This window comes from Pinus tabuliformis, chromosome 9 (genome assembly GCF_031772625.1).
Source record: "Pinus tabuliformis cultivar Carrire ecotype Pingquan chromosome 9, CPIR1, whole genome shotgun sequence".
Taxonomy (NCBI): domain Eukaryota; kingdom Viridiplantae; phylum Streptophyta; class Pinopsida; order Pinales; family Pinaceae; genus Pinus; species Pinus tabuliformis.
Window position 1 is genome coordinate 461,681,482 of NC_142307.1, and position 9,086 is coordinate 461,690,567.

The window sequence follows — 9,086 nt, forward strand, 5'->3', positions numbered from 1 at the left end:
CGAGAGGAGAGAAGTCTGTTAACGCTTCTGAATATCAGACTTCCAAAAGACCCCGGATGGAATTGCACGGAGAATTCAGGAAGATTAAACCACCTCATTTTGACGGAGAATCTGAAGAAGCTGCAGAGGCATGGCTGATTAATATGAATAAGTATTTTCAGGTATACGAATACGATCATCATCTGAAGGCAAGGCTGGCTATATTCCAATTGCAAGCCAAAGCCACGCTATGGTGGGAAGAGGTCAAGATGGTGCGGGGAATAAGTGAACAGGATGTGACATGGGAGAAGTTTCAAGGATATTTTAAAGAGAAGTACCTGACAGAACGTTTTTATGATGAAAAGGCACGTGAATTTCACGATCTGCGGCTGGGACAGCAGACCATTGATGAGTTTGTAACCAAGTTCACATCCCTGCTTCGCTATGTACCCTATATTCGTGAAGAGAAGGCTAAAGTACAAAGATTTGTTAGTAGCCTACCTCTGACAATGCGAGAAAGGATAGAGTTCGATAATCCGAAAACCATGGATGAAGCAATACGAAAAGCAAGACTGTGTTATCAGCAGAACAAATCAAAAGGAGAAAATCCCGGAAAGCGTTGGACAGATAAGCGAAGCAGTAAAATGCCCATGGGTAGTAAGGGAGCACGCAGCAGTTTTCAGAAAGGATTTTCGAAAGGAGCCAGCACTAAAAATCCAGCAAAAACTCAGAGTAGATTCAAACCTCCTGCAGAACCCAAATACAGTGAACAGCAAGTTAGATTGGACAATGAAAGCACAGCTCGGCCACCTGTTCAGTGTTGGGGTTGTGGCGGACCCCATTATATCAGGAACTGCCCTCATCGGAAGGACAGCGATCAGTTGTCCCAGATCTACGAAGCTTCAACAGTAGGAGATGTGGCTCGATCCATGCCCAGAATAAACGCAGCACTGGAGGATCGGCAAGCTGATTACCAGCCAACGATGATAGAGTTCGAAGGTAAGATTTTTGATTGCGCTGTTTCTGTTTTAGTAGACCCAGGAGCTACTTTGAGCTATATAAGTCCTAAAGTGGTAGAAAGCTGTGGTTTGCAAACTACTAAATTTAAAAGCCCATGGTTAGTACAGCTGGCCACTGGGACCAAAAGAAGAGTATTAACCAAAGTCAGCAATTGTCCATTAAGGTTAGCTGGCCAAACCATAACAACTGAGTTAAATGTACTCCCTCTTGGTTCCTATGACGTGCTGATAGGAATGGACTGGTTGGAACGACGGTGGTCTGTAATTAATTGTAAAACAAAAACAGTTTCTTACAGAGATGAGCTGGGTGTGGGAAAAGAAATTCAAGGCATTCAGAAACCAGTGCAGATTCGGCCGATCACAGCCTCTCAGCTGGTTAAGTGTGTCCGGAATAAATGCCAGATTTATGCAGTGCAAGTGGGGTTTGCAGATTCTGGGGATAAGATTGCAACTGTTAAAGATATACCAGTAGTGCAAGAATTTGCAGATGTATTTCCTGAAGAGATTCCAGGGCTGCCACCCAGAAGGGATCTGGACTTCACCATTGAGCTGGTACCCGGAGCAGCCCCAGTATCCCGAGCACCTTATCGGATGAGTGTGCCGGAGTTAACTGAGTTAAAAATGCAGCTGCAAGAGCTGCTGGAAAAGAAGTACATCCGCCCCAGCGTCTCTCCTTGGGGAGCTCCTGTACTGTTTGTGCGGAAGAAGGATGGGACTCTGCGAATGTGCATTGACTATAGACAGTTGAATAAGTTAACAGTTAAAAACAAATATCCACTACCCCGCATTGACGAGCTGTTTGATCAGGTGAAGGGGGCGACCATCTTCTCTAAGATCGACTTGAGATCAGGATACCACCAGATTAGAATAAAAGATGAAGACATAGCCAAGACCGCTTTTCGTACTCGTTATGGACATTACGAGTTTGTGGTACTGCCTTTTGGGTTAACTAATGCGCCTGCAACGTTTATGTGTTTAATGAATAGTGTATTTCATCAATACTTAGACAAATTTGTATTGATCTTTATTGATGATATACTTATCTACTCCCGGAATAGGAAAGAGCATGAGGAACATCTAAGGATAGTGTTACAGACTTTGCGGGAGCATCAGTTATATGGAAAATTCAGCAAATGTGATTTCTATAAAGAACAGATCCAGTATTTGGGTCACATTATTACAAAGGAAGGTATAGCCGTAGACCCTGAAAAGATTAAAACCATAATGGATTGGCCTACACCCAAGGATGTAGCAGACATTCGATCTTTCATGGGGCTGGCTGGATATTATCGACGGTTTGTAGAAGGTTTTTCTAGAGTTGCCTTCCCCATTACCTCCTTGCAAAAGAAGGGAAAAGTGTTTAAGTGGACAGCGGAGTGTCAGCGGAGCTTCGAACAGCTCAAGCATTTACTTACCACAGCACCTGTGCTGTGTGTGGCAGATCCCGAAAAGGAATATGTAGTCTGCACAGATGCCAGTAAGGAGGGCGTGGGCGGAGTATTAATGCAGGAAGGCAAAGTGATTGCCTATGAATCCAGGAAGTTGAAGGAGCATGAGCAGAAATATTCTGCCTATGACCTGGAATTAACTGCTGTGATCCATGCTCTGAAAATGTGGCGCCATTATTTAGTAGGGAGAAAGTTTCTGTTAATGACGGATCACCACAGTTTGACTAGTTACTTTAGTCAACCCACTTTAAATGCAAGACAAGCAAGATGGGTGGACTTTTTGGGAAATTTCGATTTCGAAATTAAGCACCTAAGGGAAAGGAGAACAGAGTAGCTGATGCACTAAGTCGAAAAGTGCATTGCATTTACGAGATTGGTATCAGTCAAGGATGGTCCACTCTTGACCAAGAGATTGAGGTGGCGTTGGCGCAAGATCAGAGTTATTTGCAAAAGAAACATTTGGTGCAGAATTCAGATGCCCGTTCCATACAACAAGGTTATACCTTGAATGCAGCCGACTTGTTGTGTTTTCAAAAGAAGATTTATGTACCCAATCAGAGCAGTATTAAAGAAAAGATTTTGGATGAGAAGCATAGAAGTCCTTATGCAGGACATCCTGGTTACCAGAAATTAATCACCTCACTAAGGAAGGAGTATTATTGGCCAGGCATGAAGAAGGATGTTGTAGAATACCTGGCGCGCTGTTTGGAGTGTCAGCAAGTGAAAGCTGAACATCAGCATCCTGCAGGACTGCTACAGCCAATACCCATACCAGAATGGAAATGGGAGACCATAACCATGGACTTTATTACCGGTTTGCCGAAATCCAAAAAGAATAATGATTCGATAATGGTAGTAGTGGATAAACTCAGTAAGGCAGCTCACTTTATACCGGTTCAATCCACTTATCGTGCAGCTCAAATCGCAAACATTTTTATGCAAAATATATTTAAACTACATGGGTTGCCGAAAGTAATAATATCTGATCGTGATGTTAAGTTCACCTCAGCTTTTTGGAGGACCTTATTTGAAGGTCTAGGAACTCAGTTGAGTTTCAGCACCGCCTATCATCCGCAAACTGACGGACAGACTGAGCGAGTGAATCAAGTGTTGGAGGACATGTTGAGAACTTATGTGATGCAGCAGCCTACACGATGGGAGGAGTATCTACACCTAGTGGAATTCGCCTATAATAATGGCTATCACTCGTCCTTGAAGATGAGCCCATTTGAGGTACTTTACGGCCGGAAGTGCCGCACACCCTCCAGTTGGGGTGGACCGGAGGACAAATTCTTGTTAGGACCTGAAATGTTGGAAGAGATGGAAGTCATGGTGAAAAAGGTTCGAGCTAATTTAAAGATGGCACAAGATAGGCAGAAGAATTTTGCAGACCGGAAGAGAACCTTTAAAGAGTATCAAGTGGGTGAACATGTATACATCAGAGTTCGACCCAGGAAGAGTACCCTCCAATGGAATGCCTGTGCCAAATTGGCACCACGTTTTTGTGGACCGTTCCAAATTCTGGCACGAGTGGGGCCTGTAGCCTATCAGCTCGCCCTACCCAGCCATATTCGGGTTCATAATGTCTTCCATGTATCAGTTTTAAAGAGATATGTGTATGACCCTAGACATGTAATAAGTTGGCAGGACATTCAGGTGAGGAAAGACTGTCATAAAGCTGTAAACTGAAATAAATACTAGTAAACAACTGATTTAATTGTTATGTGTTTCAGGTGGAACCGGAAGGAGAGTTCCTGGTCGAACCAGTGAACATATTAGATCAGAGAAGAGTCGAGCTGCGGAAAAAGGTCATCATCCAGGTTAAGGTGCAGTGGCAGCACTTTGGGCCTGAAGAGGCCACCTGGGAAGATGAACAAATGATGCGGGATGCTTATCCCAGACTGTTTTTGGGTAAACAGCAACATCGGGACGATGTAGACTTTCAGGAGGGGGAGATGTAATATCCCCTGTGAAAAGTAATGTTGGTAAATGATAAAAGTAATTATGGAACAAGAGACTTTATTTGAAATTATATATATATTCTGGTTATTAAATTTGTGTTAATGAAAAATAATTGTGTTGACATTATTGGAACTGAGTTATGATTAATCTTGGTTAAGTAACTGATGAGTCAGTTATGCTGGAACCCTAACTACCTTGAGGTAGTTGAGACCCCAGAGGAAAAAGGGGAATTGCCAAGTCTGGTTAGGATCGGATGGCAAGGAGGGAAAAAGAAAAACATTTTTTCTTTTGGATGCTACGTCTGGTTAGGATAAGATGGCATAAGAGGAAAAGAATTTCCTGTGCACGCTAAGTCTGGTTAGGATCAGATAGCGTTTACTGGCGAGTCCAGTGTTATTGCGGTCGAGTAGGACCTGCAAGTGCTTGGGGGTGGAAGATCAAAGAGAATTCTTCCTACGGTCGGGAGGTTTGGCAAGCAATTACAAGTAGGTTGCGGAAGAGAAGGTATGGCTCACAATGCATACATCTACTAGAAATACTTCTGTTATTATTCTGTGTTGAAGGAAAACCACTGATAATAACTGCTATTTTCTTGAAAATATATGATAAGAAGAGTAATATCTATGACTCGGACAAAGACGGTTATTAGTTGTTCTTTCTTGAGTATAGAAGGTAAAGAATGTTAATTTCTTTAACTCGGACAGAGACTAATATTAGCTGTTCTTTTCTTGAGGATAAATGATAAAGAAGGATAAATTCTATAACTCGGACAGAGACTAGTATTAGCTGTCGCTTTCCTGAGAATAAATAAAAAAAAGAGAGTAACTCTATAACTTAAACAGAGACCGATACTAGCTACTCTTTTATAACTGAGAATAAAGAAAAACATTACCATTGTATTATAACAACCTTTGGTATTATAACAGAGAATGCAGGGATAGGTCTGCGATAAGGAAACACATTTCATACCAAATGATTTGCAACTATTAGCAATAAGAACCTAAACCAAACATACAGGCCTCATCATTAAACGAAAGTATACAGCACTGTAAAGATGGCTGGAAAACCCTAAGACGCATTCGAGAACTGAACCAAGAAACATTTATATAGTAACATTTACAGATATAATGGACAAATATGTTCCACGCTGAAAAGGAACTGTAATCTATCTGTATATTAAAGCATATACATTTACATACATAGCAATGTCGAACTAGAGTTCTCCTCCGCACTGTAATACATTATACGCACAAATAAATAAAGGTGTTAAATATAGAAACCCTAGCGCAAGGCCGTGAGGGGAACCTCAGCGGGGGTATTTAAATCGGAATGCATTGCAACGACTTCATATTACTTTAATCATACTATCTAAACGCTGAAATAAAACATGCACCATTCCTGTATAACATAAGCATGGACGCCGAGGACAGAGCAGGGTAACCAGGGTTACAAGCTCTCTCAGGCGGATTATAGCCGGTGAAACCCTGACCTGGTAACCATTGCAGCGGGAGCTTACGCTCAGCCAGTGGAGGTAACCAGGCCGGAGTCGAATGGCCGTAGGTTCATTCATCTGAACTGTGGTAAAAACTCAAACATTCAATAAAAGACCTGGAAATAAATATATTGATCATTGTAAAGCAAATTGCACGGTCTATTGAAACCAAATGACTAGACGGTCGTAAAGTCACTTTGTCTATAAACAACAACGATTAATCAACCATTCGAGCCGAAGCTGAGCTCAAGAAATAATAACAGACTGTGTTTCAGAAGGAATAAAATGCCAGTACTTGGTCTGAGACAGAACTGTAAATCATTCATGAGCCACAGTAATACAACCCTCAGAATTCCTAGTGAAGGGTTTTAATACTCAAAAAGCTAACACTACATGCCTTCAGGAGACCCTGAGCTTGTGCAGGGAACAGATTCGGGACTCATTGTCAGAACCCCTGTCAAGCGGATGAACACAACTTAGACCCTGACCACATAGAACCTGTATGTATAGTTGCGGAAAGTGGGGTTGAAGTTTACCTGTCGGTGAGAAAGACGAACGGAAGAGGAACCCTTGTTCTTTAGGGTGGAAGGTTTCATACCTACACAAAAACTGCAACGATGTTAGCATCATATAAACCTGGTATCAAACTGTAAATGAATCCAGAGCAGAGAAATAAAAACAATAACCATATCCGAGCTGCACCTGGGTTCTGTGACACGGATACCTTACCTTCAAACAGCCATGAGGATGAATAGTGGCCAGTTCTGCATGCCTGAGACAAAAGACCGATGCGGCGGAGCACCATGAGGATACAGAGCTGGAACGAAGCGGAGGAAATGGAATAAACATTATGGCAACCCGGAAGTGTAGACAAGTTATAAACCCTCCAGATGATTACCGGTTCGTGGCTTATTATGAACCCTTGATCTGCAGAAAGATTTGTCAACCGTTCGATTTCCGGTTTACCATGGAGGTTCTCTGGCGCGAAAAGCAACAAGGTCGAGGAGTCAGGGCCAGGTACAGGGCGCACATGGAAAGTTTGCCATTTGCCTCTCATCTTTCCAAATGGACGATGGAGGATGCTTACACCTGGTCCGAGAATACGATGGCCGGACAGATGATCAATCCCGATCTCTCGGGATATGTAATAAACATTCCATTATCAACATTTGCATACAACCATACATTTGCGGGGTCAACGAATAATCTATTTCCATAGCCTGTGGGTTATGTCCTTTTCATTTACATATGATTAAGGTATAATGTAAACTGAATCATTGAAGTCGTGATCACGAGGAAGGTAAGTAGGTATATGTGAATGCGACTATAAAAACATATATCAAGCCATGAATATAACAAATTAGCAATGCTTATGTATTTGTAAGGTTTGAATGCATCAAACAATGTGTAAGTCAAAGTAATAATGCTTAGGTAGGAAAGTTAACATTGTTGTGTTATAAAAGATAATTTTTTTTTTTTTTTGTGGAAGCGTGACAAATTATTTATAACATATTCAAGACTTATTGGCAAAGGACCAATAGGCATGTATGTTTTTATACCATTATGAATTCCCATCTGCAGCAATAGTTTCACATATTTGGGCGAATTTTAGGTCAATATATCCTTTAGCAAATCTTGCATCTTTGGAATGTGATATGAATGTTTCTCTTTCCTAGAAGGAAGTGCGAAAGAATCCAAGATAAAGACTATTTTCTCTGCCCTGGAACTAAACAGTCAAAAAAAGCTCAAGTCAGAAAATGAAAAACTAAAATAAACTAAAATATCGTGGAGCTTCCAAGCTGCAATATGTTTAGTAAATAAATCGAGTGGAATACCACTTTTTGTTTCTACCAATAGTAAATATGATAAAATACTTGAAAAATTTCTTGCAACATTAATATATTGTACCAGTTCAAAGGCAATAAGTTATTGTATGGTTTTTTCAATCAGTGTCATGTCCACTTGGTCACACAAATAAATATATTAGAGATAGTCAATCTTAAGATTGGGTTAACTTTTTTAAGAATGGACTAAAAAATTGATTGGACAGTAAAAGGAATATGTGGAATTGCAAGCCTAGTTCATATAAGGGAACTTGTGCCCTTGCAAGCCATAAAGGACTTATACATCATGACACTTTAGTCAAAGTGTCATGACTAAAGGCTCTAAGATCATCCCAATTACACCATTCTAAAAACATTTTCATTTGAATTACTTGGCTAGGGTTTGATTCCAACATGTAAAGACTTAGATTTTACCATAAAAACATATAATACTAAAAGAAAATGTGTAGAAAAATTATAAATATCAACTAGAACTTAAAAAGAAAGTTTTCTATGAAAAATGCATATATTGGTAAAATTTTTCATGAAAAATGCATATATTGGTAAGGAAAAACTCCCTGCCATTATACAAGTGTTGGAATACTCATTTTTAAGGCATTAATAACATCCATTTAAATAAGTGGATAACTATGTTGATGTTTTTCAAAGATGAGGCATTTGCCGTGAGACAAGTATGTGATCAAATCACCTGAAACTCTCTTAAGAAAAGTAGTAAGTTGGAAACATAATTATGTTTGTGGTGTCTTAATAACCAATCAAACTCCGTTAAGAAAAGTAGTAAGTTGGAAACATAATCATGTCTGTGGTGTCTTAATAACAAATCAATATAGTTTTATTTTTCACGCTGCCCAGATGATTTTAATTATGCATATAAAAACAATGGAGTACAAAATGGAGTATTAATTGCACCTTGAATTAAAAGCAATGCTATTGAGTTTGGTTGCCAAAAAATTTATGCTTATACAGTGGAGCATTCACATTCTCTTTTTGATTTAAAAAAAACTTCAAAAATAAAAGCATTACTAGTGAAATGAGATACTCCACTCCATCTTTGATGGTATCATCAAATGCTGCCAATATGTCTGGATCATAAAATCCAAATTCCTAGCATGTTTTTTATACTGCAATTCGAGCTAGTGGAGCTCCCATTGGCATCTCCAACTCCTAAACCATTGTAATTCATATTACTTAGATATCTTCCAGCTGCAATAGAAGTAATATGGTTGCCATGATCTATGTTATCTCTTGCAGATATATATTCTTTGTTAGCACCCAAAGTCAAAATTTTCAAAGTTTCTCCTTTCTCAGCCTGCATTCCATTCAAACAATACCTGTCATCAAT